Consider the following 14,459-nt stretch of genomic DNA (forward strand, 5'->3'; position numbering starts at 1 on the left):
CAATTCAGACTCTTAGAAATTTCCTCAAATAGCAACATATTTGGCCGTGTTCTAGTAGGCCGTGGTCCTCTCATTCCCAAAATGTCAGAAATGAGTTCCAGGCCCCTGATTTGGCAATAATTCACTGGGACTGTAACATTCTGAAAATGAGGAAAAATTTCATCAGAACAGTGCTGTGTATATGTGTCTGGCGTTAGTTCTGATGATGAAGGTAATGTAGAAATAAAGCAGCTGCTGGGAGTGCCTGAGCTACCAGACGGCACCGGATCATCTCAGGAACAGGCCGTAATAAAGTTGGTGGAAGACTGGAGAGTGAAAGGTGCCATTGGTGGTAGGTGTTTGATACGACTGCTTCCAATTTGGGGAAGTGGCAAAGTGCTTGTACATTGCTGGAGTCAGCAATTGGGAAAGCAATTCGGAACTTACTGATCAAAAGTGGCAACAAATACCAGTATCAGAATGGAAAAATTTCAGTGATTAGGCTATAAGAAACTAACGTAAGGGTGGTCAACGGTAGGCTATTGCGGAGCGTGGGGTTAAGCTAATCGCTCATTTTATTGACAAGTGTTCTGACAAGAGCCACCGGCAAGCTATCTTGCTTGTCGTACAAAGGCACAGAGAACAGTTCTCAGATTACAAAAAAGCTACCTTAGCCAAACTCAATTGTTAAAGAAATACATGAAGAATTCAGTGAACTGAGTGTTTGCATAACTCTGGTAGGCTATTGTGTTGATGAAATACTGGGAAGTGAAATCAATCAGGACTGAAGAAACAGGGATGGATCATGTTTGAGAGTGATTAACTCAATTGTTTGTAAATGAATCGTGTTGTTATTTCAAAAGTTTGACAATATTTCAAGATTATTCATTCTGGGGTGAGGTATTCTTGGTCAGGTTGTGTCCATGTCTGTAGAATTTCACCATAAATTTCAAGTGGTAAAATTTCACTTTCCAAAATTGTTGTCGTAGAGTATTTTTGATTCCAAATTCGTGTTCTGTGACCCCAAAAACCCCGTAATCGACATATTATATGATCACATTACGCCAGTTTAAGGCTGTAGATTTTCATGATAGGCTTATATGGCCGCCATTTTTTCAAAATGGCGGCAGAACCACAGTTTTGGCGGGAAAATTCTGAAACTCTACCAAAATACATTTTAACAGAAGTGGAAACCCGTAATACATAGCCGCACTAATTTCTAAAAACTTCTTGCAAAATGGTACACCCTAATGGGCATGGTACAATAATACTGAACGCACCTTTCCTAACTTGAACTTTGAATAACTCTTACGTGGTTGTCATTCCTGACCGACACATGGTTAAGTTTCTGGTAGAGACCATCTCGAACCGTACCTTCATACTGCATACCAACGAGGGAAAACCCAGCACACCACGCCGCCTGAAAAATGGCGTCCCCCAAGGGTCAACACTATCGCCACTCCTATTTAATATCTATATAAGTGACCTACCATGCACTACATCGCAACAGTATGGCTATGCGGATGATCTAGCTCTTCTATACGCTCACAGGAACTGGCATGAGGTTGAAAGAAAACTTGAAACTGACCTGAAACTGGTGGCTGACTATCTGGACAAGTGGAGGCTCAAACTAAATGCGTCGAAAACAACAATCTCCGCTTTCCATCTAAATAGTCGGGAATTCCAGCGTCAAATGTCTGTCTCGCTAAAAGGAAATCCTTTACCATACTTACTGCAAACCCAACTTACCTTGGAGTGAAACTTGACCCGCAGTTGACCTACAGACCCCACATCGAGTCACTCCGTGCCAAGGTTACCTAGAGAAATAACCTCTTGAGAAGCCTAGCAGGAACAGAATGGGGAGCCCGAGCATCAACCTTGCGTACAAGTGCACTAGCCTTGGTCTACAGCTCAGCCGAATATGCCACAGCTGTGTGGAACCGTAGCAGACACACAAAAAAGATGGATGAATGCATTAACGACACCTTGCGCATCATCACTGACTGTCTCCGCTCCACACCTACTGCTTATCTACCAACTTTGACTGGCATTGCTCCTGCTCATGTCCGTAGGGAAGAAGCCTCTCACAAACTGGCTTTGCATGTAAGACTCGATCCTCAACACCTTTTCCACAGTCACTCCCAAAGATATGGACCAGTCAGACCTCAACGCCTGTCATCAAGGCGCCCATTCCATCGATATGCTACACAGCTTGTGGATAAGAACTTCAGCTGCATGGAGACATGGGCCCAGGAATGGAACAAGCTGCCACATATCCCTCCCAGTTTTCAGTTATACCAGCGACCTTCCCATACAATCGTTTGACAGCCGCTGGCTTCGATCAGTCTTTCAACAAGGTTGATAGGATCTCCATTCTGTTTTGTCCTTTTCGATGTTTTGCAATCGATGGAGATGTGATTTGCTGAGCAGGGATCCCAGGCCAGCTTTTCTGATGTCAGATCTCAGCAGTTGTAATAAGTTGGTACGATGACGTCCGGTTCGCGAAACTTTTTTCCCACGAGCTTTCTGTCTCATTGATTCTAGTCACTCTAAAAGTAAGATTTTCCGAAAGTGTTTTGAGAGATTGGTTGATTCAGATTGCAAAATAACTATTTGCCAATGAAATTTTGCAATGATAATAAAATATAAGCTTTCCCTCACGCTACTTTGTTTGAAAAGCTCTTGTGCACGGCAAAAATTAATTTAAAGAAAAAAGAAAGTTTGACTTCGACGAGCGTCGAACCCTCGTTTTCACGAACACTAGGCAGAGGATGAAACCACTGAACCAACCATGCCAACGATAAAATGTTGCATTCACACGGTTTTAATGCAAACTTTTAGCCTACCAAAATATGCAAATGAGACAGAAATCTCGTAGGAAAAATTTTTCTTGTCCGGTTCGGCCTTGATACTTTTTGCTGCCATTTTTGGGAGTTTATCAGACCAATATCGTAATTTGTTTAATTAAACACTTGAACACAATATGTATTATTAAACACATCAATAAGTCAATTCCTTGTTCTCTTTGTGGCGGGTCATAGTATCAGTCTGACAATGTCTATAACATTCTTTTTCATGGAACCATGGACAATGTCTGTTTTCTGCTGTCTGGGAACGTTCGACGATGGTCCTCGACAACTTGTAGCAGGAATTGCAGCTGAATTGCATCACGGGTTATTAATGCACTGTAGCCTACTCCTGAATTAGTGCCACGCCACGTTCAGCGTGGCCATTGACAACTCGTAGAGACTTGACTGTTTCTGAAGCCTTCCTGTAGTCATCTCTCTCATCCCACAAGTCAGGATCAACCGCAAGGAATCCATTTGGAAGGTTCAACTTTTGCAAGAGTCTCATTGGTCTTGCTATCACTAAATCATTGTCTTGCTGTCACAAGAGAAATACTGATTCGCTCGCAATGAGCCACATCTCCATCTTCTTCCTCCACCTTGTTCATGGCACTCACCATCAGTCTCTTCATCGTTGAGCTGACTTAACTGTCGAAGAAAGAAAAGTTAGCTGACAAGTTCCTGTGACAAGTACCATAAATGATTGGAAAACTTGCGTGATGTTGACTTCGAAATGGCCGAATTGATTGATGAGTAAACTTATTCAATTAGTGTTTTCAGTAGCAGCAGGTCACTGTGAGGTGCTTGAAGTGCCGGAATCCAGGCTTTCAAGTAGACACGGACCGTGAATACACAAACATCACGTAAACCTCTCGTTTCTGCAGGAGTCAGTTTGAATTGACCACTAAACATCCAGATCTTCAGACTGTATATAACTTTGGAAATCCAGCGGGCGTGGTGCATTGCTCCGGATGACATGAATCGCACTCCTCTGGCAGGATCATTACAGAGAAAAACTATCACAAGTTCCAATAATTCTTTATAATCATCTCTCGGATGTCTATGCTCAAGTTGCTTGTTGGCGTAATTGATTAAACTTTGGTTTATGTCTTCTACTAGGGTTGCATGTCATCCGCTGCAATTCCTGATTCATACTGGGTGGTGTCGATGAATCTCCAATATTCCCGGAAGCGTTTGAAGAGTGGAACCTCTGGCGATGAATATGAATTGACTCCCATACATACTTGGAATAGTGCTCCAATTATTATCAATTCCATGATGTGATGTGACAATAGTGACTTCTCATGCTTCTTCTGTAGGAGGACAAAAAACTCACCACAAAAATGCAGTAGTCTAACGATTGAGCATTCGGATAGTATCGAACTCACATCCTTGGGAATACCAGCCTGACAAATATCGAACGCGCCACTGATTCAGTTGAAAAAAAAACTGTTGATTTGAGAAGTTATATGGGCACTTTTTTTCGTTTGTTCTCCTCTCGTCTTTTGCTTTGAAGAAGGTGAAAGAAAAAAAAATAACGTCATGCCGGTCAAATAGTGTTTTAGATTAAAAGACCGGTGCCAGTCAAATAGCCACTGCCACAAAATAATGCTCGCTGCAATCAGCGACATACCAAGACATCAATGACCAAGTAGCCTAAATGTGGTAAAACCTTACATTGTTTAAAATTTGATGATGTATGTTAGAATGCTAGAGTGGTGCCACATTTGTTCATCAAAACTACAAGACTGAGTATCTAAATCAGTGGTTCCCAACCTTTTTACATTCACAGGAGTTCAACCTATTTCGTACCCCGAACAATAAAAACGTGAATCGTAGGCAGTATTGCATGACAGCCCTTATGAATGACTTTAACCACTTTTGCCATCAACAAACATGGCGCCAGCCTTCTTCTTAGCCGAAAAGCGGTCCTCAATATCTTGGGTCATAAGTGATATCCTGATCAATGGTTGATCGTCCGTGTCGAAAGCCAGCTTGCTCACGGGGGCGCTGAGGATCTACTATTGGTTCGACACGGGCGTAGATGAGTCTTTCGAAGATCTTGAAAGGGATGCAGAGCAGTGAGATTGGGCGGTAGCTCTTCGGGTCCCCTGGGGGCTTCTTCGGCTTAGGAACTGCAACCACAAGGGCTCTTCTCCAGATTCTTGGAATTTTCAGGTGGCGCAAGCAGCAGGAAAGGAAGTCTTTCAACCAGGACTTTAAGGAGGCGGCAGCATGAAGTATCAACTCCGGGCATAGGTGGTCAGGGCCCGGAGCTGTACCTGGCTTTATGTGCTGGAGGGCGGCGGAAAATTCTTCCGGGGTGAACTCACCCGAGATGTTGTCCCCATCTGGGGTTGTTACCCTCCAGAGGTCCGTCATTTCTTGTAAGACGTACCTGTCGGATGCACGGTCTCTCGATTTGTATTTCCCGGTCTCCACAAGTTGTGAAGCGATGGAGTTTTCTGAAACGGGACATTGTTGACGAGAGGCACGTGATCTGCCAGTTAGATTGTTCAATGTAGGGGAAGGTCGGGGCCTATGATCCCCTTTTTTGATTTAGCCTTATAACTTTTTTTATTTCTGAATATTTTCACCTCATATTTCATGTTAGCATAACTTGTGATATAACCTGTTGAATCACCAAAGAGAAAATTCGTATCTTTTCAGATTTTTAATGTGGAGCAAAGATGTAAATTTGTTGAAGTGGCTCATAGGATCCAACGCGTGGGGTCCTATGAACCACCAGTACAATCAAAAGAATAAACGTATTCACATGAATATATTGTACATATTTACAAAATAGTTTAACATTCGAACGTTTTCGGCTTAACCTAGTAGTAGGCTACTAAGTTAGATGGATCACGTACCCTGTGGTGCTAATTCTTTTGTAGTCATGTGGTTGTCTTTTACTAATGTAATTTTGTTTTTCGCCCGTGTGTTTGTTTTCCACACTATTGCTTTTAACCGTTGCGTATTTCTTGTTGCTTACAATCAGTTAGCTAGTTACCTTCAAGAAGTTGAAATTTATTGCATTTTATTAATATTTTTAGATTCCTGATGAGAAATTAGGTTAAGCCGAAAACGTTCGAATGTTAAAACTATTTTGTAAATATGTAAAATATATATTAAGTTATATAACTTACTGTTGTAATGCTCAACCCTGTGGTATTGTTGTGTCTTGCCTGTCTTTGGTATAAGTTATAATAGTTAGAATGTCCGTCAGACAGACAGAACTTCATTACACAGTCAAATAACATTTAAACTACCGCTAAAACCATTCTTACATTTATAATAAATTAGCATTCTTACGTTAGTGCAGGCCCTTAGGGGCAAAAATGAGCATCTTTAGGCTAAACGAGTTACACGTTGTTTTTTTGCATTTTTTTGTAGTTGATGAATCTAACTTCAATTTTAGTGGGTGCCGCAACTTTTTGGGTCACGTGATCACTCCCAAATCGGGGATTCCCCCCAAGTCAATTTAGAGCCCTTTTCACGGCATTTTTATGCAATTAGATACGTTATTTTTTTACATTTGGACTGACTGCCACTACAAAATACACGAGATAAAAATGACACAAAATTATGTTATTAATGACGTCATTGTGACGTCATGTATTAATTTTTTGCTTGTTTTTTTCTTATTGTAGTCGCTTGTTTGTTGTTGGTGTTACTTTTTTGGTTACAATAAGTTACCAATGGTTTTTCAACTGATTTGATTAGTATTGAGTGTCAGTACTAACATATTCAAAATCTTTAGGAATCCAACTTCCGGAAAGTGGTTATTTTCAAGATAGCTTCCAAGATGGCCGCCAAACCATTGAACAAAACAGTAAATTGACCATAACTCGGTCATCATATGACCAAAACATGTAATTTTGGTGTCTATATCTAGGATTTATACCCTGTGAAGTCAATGAGACTATTCTCAGAATTGTTTAATTATCTGATAGCCTATAAATTCAATATGGCCATCCAAGATGGCCGCCAAACCATTAAAATAAAAGTAAATTGACCATAACTCGGTCATCCTATGACCAAAACATGTAGTTTTGGTGTCTATATCTAGGTTTTTATACCCTGTGAAGTCAATGAGACTATTCTCAGAATTGTTGAATTATCTAATAGCCTATAAATTCAATATGGCAAACCAAGATGGCCGCCAAACCATTAAAATAACAGTAAATTGACCATAACTAGGTTATCATATGACCAAAACGTGTAGTTTTGGTGTCTATATCTAGGTTTTTATACCTTGTGAAGTCAATGAGACCATTCTCAGAATTGTTAAATTATCTGATAGCCTATAAATTCAATATGGCAATCTAAGATGGCTGCCAAAACAATTAAAAATGTACAATAACAATGTATTGTTTATTAAAAAACCCGGTAAATTTCTATCACAGGGATTTCTATATGTATATTTGGGTTAACTGAGCAGGCATAAAGAGCTTATACGATGTGGTCATGTAGACTCTTGATATAATCAGCGTAAAGAAAGCAAATGGATCAAGTATTACTAATGCTCATCGCTGTCACTCTCGATGTCATCGTCTGTAATTATGTGATTGCTGTATGGACACATGAACCAGTTTGGCATGGTCCACATCCAGCATGGTATGGTAGCACATATCTCCGGTAACTACAGTGAGGTGAACACGATTCGCAATTGCAGTGATCATTTTCAGTAGGTTGTCCGGGGCAGCTATCATGTCCGTCATGATTGGAACCATCTGATTATTGTCTACTTTCCATCCCCAGTCTAGAGCATCCATACCATCGTCAGTAGCCTACCCATCCTGACCATAATCTGGTAGTAAACTCTGAGGCAGTGGAATTTGGTAAAGGTTGATGTAGGTGGCAAACATTCAGGGTGAACAAAGGATTTGGCTGTTTTAATTTTCTTGACCAATGTATTGTATCGCTGTGTTTCTAGATTACTACTGCCATCGTTGCCAAACATAACGGTCATAGCTTTGTTTCCAAGATCCTTAATTTATTTATTTGCATCAGGCACTAAAGAGACAGGCCCATATTCATAAACACAACACAAGTCACAAAACACACAAGGTAAGTGTTACCGCCGCTGCTCGCCTACTTAATTTTAGTGGATAGTCTGGTAGATCAGTCGTCAACCTATACCTAATTATTCCTGACTTGACACCCACACTGTCTAAAATACCACACTCAGTTAAATCACCAAAGGAGATGGGTAACACAGTATAATTGTGGCTCAAGCCTATGATGTAAACACTTAAAGGAATAACAATGACCAACTTAATTCGAGTGATGAGGTTGATGAAAGGATTACCAATTATTGAAACAACCACTGTCTAGTAATTAAGAGACAGCAAAAATACGTCCTAACTCTAGCGATGTCAGTATCTAAAAGACAGTTCCAAAGCGACCGCGAGATGACGTCACGAGATTAATTGATCGACAATCGATAAAGAATTTAACAGTTGCAAGAACGCTCAGATATGAAGGGGATCCGTAACAGTAAGCATGATGTGGTCTGTCTGATTTGGGAGAATAAAGAAATTTGCACATTCTTTGATTATTGGTTGACTTTTCACTAGTTTCTTGAAAGCGTCTTCTTCCCGATACCAAATATCCTTGACGTTGAATCACAACCGGTGAATGCATAAATGAAGAGAAGCTGCAAGCATAATTATGTCTGGTCCGATGATTGCTTTAAGTTTGTTGATGTCGTGTATCTTGGTTGCGTAAGCCTTTTCGGAGCGGAAGTAGAGGTCTTTAATGTCTGGGTCAGGGTCAGCATAGCGTAGTATCAATATTAAAAGGTCCGTGTCTTCACCAATTAAAGTCGTACTATGTCTATAAGGGCTGTCCATCTGCCGTCTTGACGATGTCAACATCTGCATCACCTGGAGCGTTCATCACATTGCAGCTTCTATTCCTCAGTTGAGCAGAAATTAATCCTTCCTTGTTGGAAGCTCGAGGCAAGAACTGCTCCTTCTTTCCAATGAACTTGGTGTCTACAGTAAAGTGAACAACCGGGTGGACGTTCATGCCGCGTCTTTGATGGGTATTGTATTTGATAGACGGACCACCATATGCATCAAAGACCACCGTTGCTAAGCGATAATGACGAATGGTAAAATCTGCATACGACTGTGCAATAGACCCATAACTGTCTCCAGTTTCAATGGCACTCGATGCAACAAGAACCCTCCATCAAGGACGTAGTGATCGGTTTTCGAGGCAGATTCTTTCACTACTTCATAATCGGCTGACATCACACTGCTGGCATGTTCTGTGATGGCAGTAGCTATTTGAGGCTTATCTTCTGCAAGAAACAGGGTCTGGATGTTACGTGGCCGTCACAAGTAATACTCGTCTTCCTCTCAACTGGTCTGAGTTTTTGGGAAATGACAGCAACAAAACTGCGTTATATCAACTGGTTCAACAAGCTGTGATAACTTCAGTCGATCCAAACTTGTTTACGATTGTTGTAACATCGTTAGATACAGCTCTTAACAATCAAACATTGGACATGTCTGAGGTTTCCCCATGTGATCACGAAGAGGCAGACACCCGTGTGTTTCTCCATGTGAAACATGGAAAATCCGATGCCATAGTCAAAACAGTAGATACTATTGTGGTAATTATTGCAATTTCGTGTTTTGAAAAGTTAGAAATCTGTAAACTATGGGTTGAATTTGGAGTTGGAGAAAAAACTCGCTTCATTCCAATCCATGATATTGTTTCATTTTTGCCTCAATCTCCGATGATTTGCGCTTCTTTACCTTTGTTTTATGCTATCACAATCTGTGATACTGTTTCGTCTTTGGAAAAAAAGGCTTGGGATTGTTGGATGCTTAATCTTACCGCAATGTGTGGCTTATTTAACTCTGAATTTCTCAAGCTCACCTAGTTCTATAAATGACATACAAAAGTATGTTATAGCTCTTTATGGCAATGGTCCTACTATCACGGATGTAGACGAATGCCGTTATATGATGTTTACCAATGGTTGCACTATTGAAAAGCTGCCACCAACGTCAGCTGCTCTGATGCAACATACACGCAGAGCGATACATCAAGCTGAAATACGGAAATCAAGCCTCGTAAATGTTCAGCAACTACCTTCTCCTTTAGCTTAGGGTTGGAAACATAATGATGCAAATCAGCTTGTTCCATTTTGTCAGTCTACTTGTGGCTCTCGATGTTCCTGTAAGAAAAAATCCATAAAATGCACAAGTCTTTGTTCATGCGAGTACGAAACATGCAATTCGACCACAAAATATCCAATCCTCTCTGATGTTTCATCTTCAATCCACATTGACGTTTCATCTCCAATCCACACTGATCATTCAAGAAATGCTTTTGACTTTCTAAACTCTATCTTGTAACTTGAAGAAACTTGTCGTACACGGATTTTTTTAACATCAAATTACGTATGGTAGGAATTTAACATCGAAAACCGCTAGTTTTTTCGTCTTGAATTAACAGTGTTAAGACTCTGACATTGCATCATCTGGAGTCGTGTGTTAATTTGATTTGTAGATCATAATTAGGCCTACATATTATTTTAAATTTTAAAGTGGCATGACCAAAAGGGAAATTCACCCCTGGTAGCTGCGCTTCTGGTTATTCCCTTGATGACGTCGTTATCAGGCCCGGATTTAGGGGGGGGGGCAGAGAGGGCAGGTGCCCCGCCGACTTTTGAAGGCCCCCCCTACGTGGAAAAAATGTGATTTTATGTTATTATTATTTTTTCTCTCAGCCTTTGAAGTTTCTGCAAAATGTTGTGCAGTGCAGTGCTGGATTAATGCTGCTGTAGACGTAGAGGTGGTTTTTCGCGCCGTAGGCGCCAAAATTTTTTTTGCCCGGGGCACCCCCGATCTAAAAGTGCCCCGGGCCCCCCCATCAGCTAAATCCGGCCCTGGTCGTTATTGCGTCATACTGTACTGGAATTATTGTTATTGCTTGCAATTGTAAAATTTTAAGCATTTGCAAAACTTATAATGAGAGTATTTGATCGCTTTTTTCGGAATAAACTTACCTTTGGTTCCTGAATTTGAAGTTGTCTAGTTTTAATAATGTAATGATGACGTCATAAAGATGCAATCATGACGAAACTACTTTTAGGAATTGTGAAATGGTTTTAGTAACCGGTACTCCAACTAAAACCAACAGCAAACGACCAAAATAGGTTAAAAAGCAAAAAAATATGTGATGACGTCACAATGACGTCATCAATCAAATTATTTTGTGTTTGTTTTGTCTCACTTATTTGTATGTGCTTTTTAAGTTAAAATATACAAAAATCAAACATGTAATTGCACAAAAATGACGTAAAAAGAGCTGAAACGTGATTTCTGGGGAAATCCCCGATTTGGGGGTGATCACGTGGCCCAAAAAGTTGCGGCACCCACTAAAATCAAAGTTGGGTTGATCAACTGCAAAAAAACAACGTGTAACACGTTTAGCCTAAAGATTCCCCTAAGGGCCTGCACTACATGTATAATAAAAATTACCACATGTCCACCAGACATTTGACCACGAAAGCATCTGAACTTTAGGAAGTTAAAGTAAAGTGTCATCAAAGACCATGTCATGGAATGTTCTTTTTGCACAGATAGAAAATTCTCTGCTGACTCATTTAAAATTTTTCGAAATGGCAAATTCTAACTTAATTTGACACCAAAATTAAGGAAGTAGGCTACGGTACTGTTAATCAAACGCTACAACCCAAATTTAAACAAACAATTATTTGCTGGAGCCGCGTCCATTCTCAACATTTTCTTGATGTGTATCACGTTCCCTGTGGTGCAAATTTTTTTGTAGTTATTTATGTAGGCCCTAGTTGCCTTTTCCTAATGTAATTTTACCTTCAAGAAGTTGAAATTAGTTGCATTTTTATAAATATTTTCAGATTCCTGATGAAGGCTTCAGTTAAACCGAAAACGTTCGATTGTTAAAATTGTTTGTAAATATATTATTATAATGCTCAGTCCTGTTGTGTCTTATTCATATCTAACATGTAAGCAAAAGGTACAAATAGGGAACATACAAAAACTTCATTTTTGGTGGCGGTTGGGGCTTGAGCCCCCTTAGCTCCATGCTGGGTGCACTACCTAACCAGTCATATTGTAATTATTCATTGCACATGTATATGTCAGTCATTTTTATTGTGTTTGTTGTAATGTCCACTACTAACATCAATTTCGATTCCAAAAACTACCTCTCTATATCAGATACTAAAAAATTCTTTCAAGAAAGTAAAAAAACAAAGCTCTCCTTGTTCCACTTCAATACCCGCAGTCTAAGCAAAAACAAACTCGAAGAATTTTTGGCCGAAATTAATCACCAACCAGATATTATTGCAATTTCTGAAACTAAAATAAAACCCAATTGTGTTGATAACTTTAACCTCATCGAATACAAATTTTTACACAAAAACTCTCCTACAAATGCTGGTGGCGTTGCACTTTACATTAAAAATAATATTGCATATTCTATACGTAATGATATTAGCTTAAATGTACCAAATTGTGAAGACCTCTGGATCGAGATAAAAAGTAATTCTCAAGACAGCGCAGTCGTGGGTGTCATCTACAGGCATCCTGGACCAAACATTGATAGTTTTCAAAACAGGATAATATCAACTATTGCGGAAATTGAGAAGACGAAATCACAATATATCATTTGCGGAGACATCAACATCAACCTTATGCATGAAAATAAAACCCCTAAAGTAAAAGAATATTTGGACTCACTTGTGGCCATAGGTTGTAATTCCGTGATAAGCCATCCAACTAGATTTTCTAAAATTAGTGAACCATCTTTATTGGACCATATTTACACAAACATTGAAAAACAACACAAAACCAGCGGTATCTGTTTATATGATGTTTCTGATCATTTACCAGTGTTCTTGAGCGTAACTAATTTGAATTTCCTTAAAACCAAAGTTCCGAAATTGACACGATGTATGCGGCATTTTGACAATGAAAACTTTTTATCTGAAATGCATGTTGCTATGAACTCCCTTGATTTCACAAAAAACAACGTCAACACACAATTCTGTGAATTTATAGATGCGTTCCAAAAAACACTCAATAAACACGCACCTGTAAGGAAATTATTCCGTAAAGAAGTCAAATTGCAAAACAAACCCTGGATCACAAAAGGAATTCTTAAATCCATAAAGACAAAAAACAGACTATATCGAGCGTGCTATAAGCACAAAGATGACATGAAAGTAAAGAAATATAAAGCTTACAATAACCGCTTGGTGCATATAAAAAGAATAGCTAAAAGACAACACTACATTTATTTATTTGAAGCAAACAAAGCTGATGCATCGAAAACATGGAAAGTAATTAACGAATTGAACACTAGCAAATCCAAGTCAACGTCATCGCTTCCCACCAATATGGAAATAAATAACGTTTTACACAAAACTGAATCAACCCACTTTGCAAACCTATTGAATGAGCACTTCACCAATATTGGTACTAATATGGCAAGTAAAATTAAACCAACTGGCGTATCCTCTTCAGATTTTTTAACAACAACATGCCAATCCAGTTTTTTACTTGAAGACATCAATCCCAGTGAGGTTTCAAACATCATAATGACATTGAAAACAAAAACTTCTCCTGGAATACACGATATCCCGACAAAATTCATCAAACTTGCAAACTGTATTATTTCACCCATTCTTGCTCGATTATACAACAACTGCTTTGCTCAAGAGACCTATCCAGATCCACTGAAGCTGTCTAAAATCATCCCAATACCAAAGGTAGGCTATCCAATTCCACCGCTTTAACCGATCTCAGGCCAATATCTCTTTTGCCCACTTTCTCTAAAATTCTTGAAAAGCTTTTGTACGAACGAATGATTAAATTTCTGGATAAAAATAATATATTAACTCCCAGTCAACATGGTTTTAGGACAAACGATTCGACAGAACTCAGTATAACTCACATATATGATCATTTACTCAAAAACTTAAATAACAATAACTATACGTGCTCCGTTTTTCTTGACCTGAGTAAAGCATTTGACACTGTTGATCATGGAATTTTATTGAACAAATTATATTGTTATGGTTTACGTGGAAAAATATGGAACTTGATGAAGTCTTATTTAACCAACAGACAACAATACACCAAACTTAACTCATTATCATCAAACTTTTCGACGGTCAAATGCGGCATCCCCCAAGGGTCAGTGCTTGGTCCTTTGTTATTTTTATTATATGTGAACGATCTACCTACTGCGTCCTCTTTCATGAGCACTCTTTTTGCGGATGACACCAGCCTAAACATGACACACCATAATTTGACTTACCTAGAACAACAAGCCAATGAAGAAATAAAAAAGATTGATGTATGGATGAGAACCAATAAATTATCGATTAATTACACTAAAACTAATTTTATGATCATTTGTAGAAATCTTCCTGTTGCAAAATCGTTCTCTCTCACCTTAAACGGCCGAAGCATTAACAAAACTGATCAAGTAAAATATCTTGGAGTAACGATGGACCACAGATTGAACTGGAACGCCCATATCTCCGACCTTTGCACAAAATTGAGTAAAGTATGTGGCATTGCTTACAAAATCAGATACTATGTCCCATTATCCACAGTACGA

Source organism: Aplidium turbinatum, chromosome 16 (assembly GCF_918807975.1).
Source record: "Aplidium turbinatum chromosome 16, kaAplTurb1.1, whole genome shotgun sequence".
Taxonomy (NCBI): Eukaryota; Metazoa; Chordata; class Ascidiacea; order Aplousobranchia; family Polyclinidae; genus Aplidium; species Aplidium turbinatum.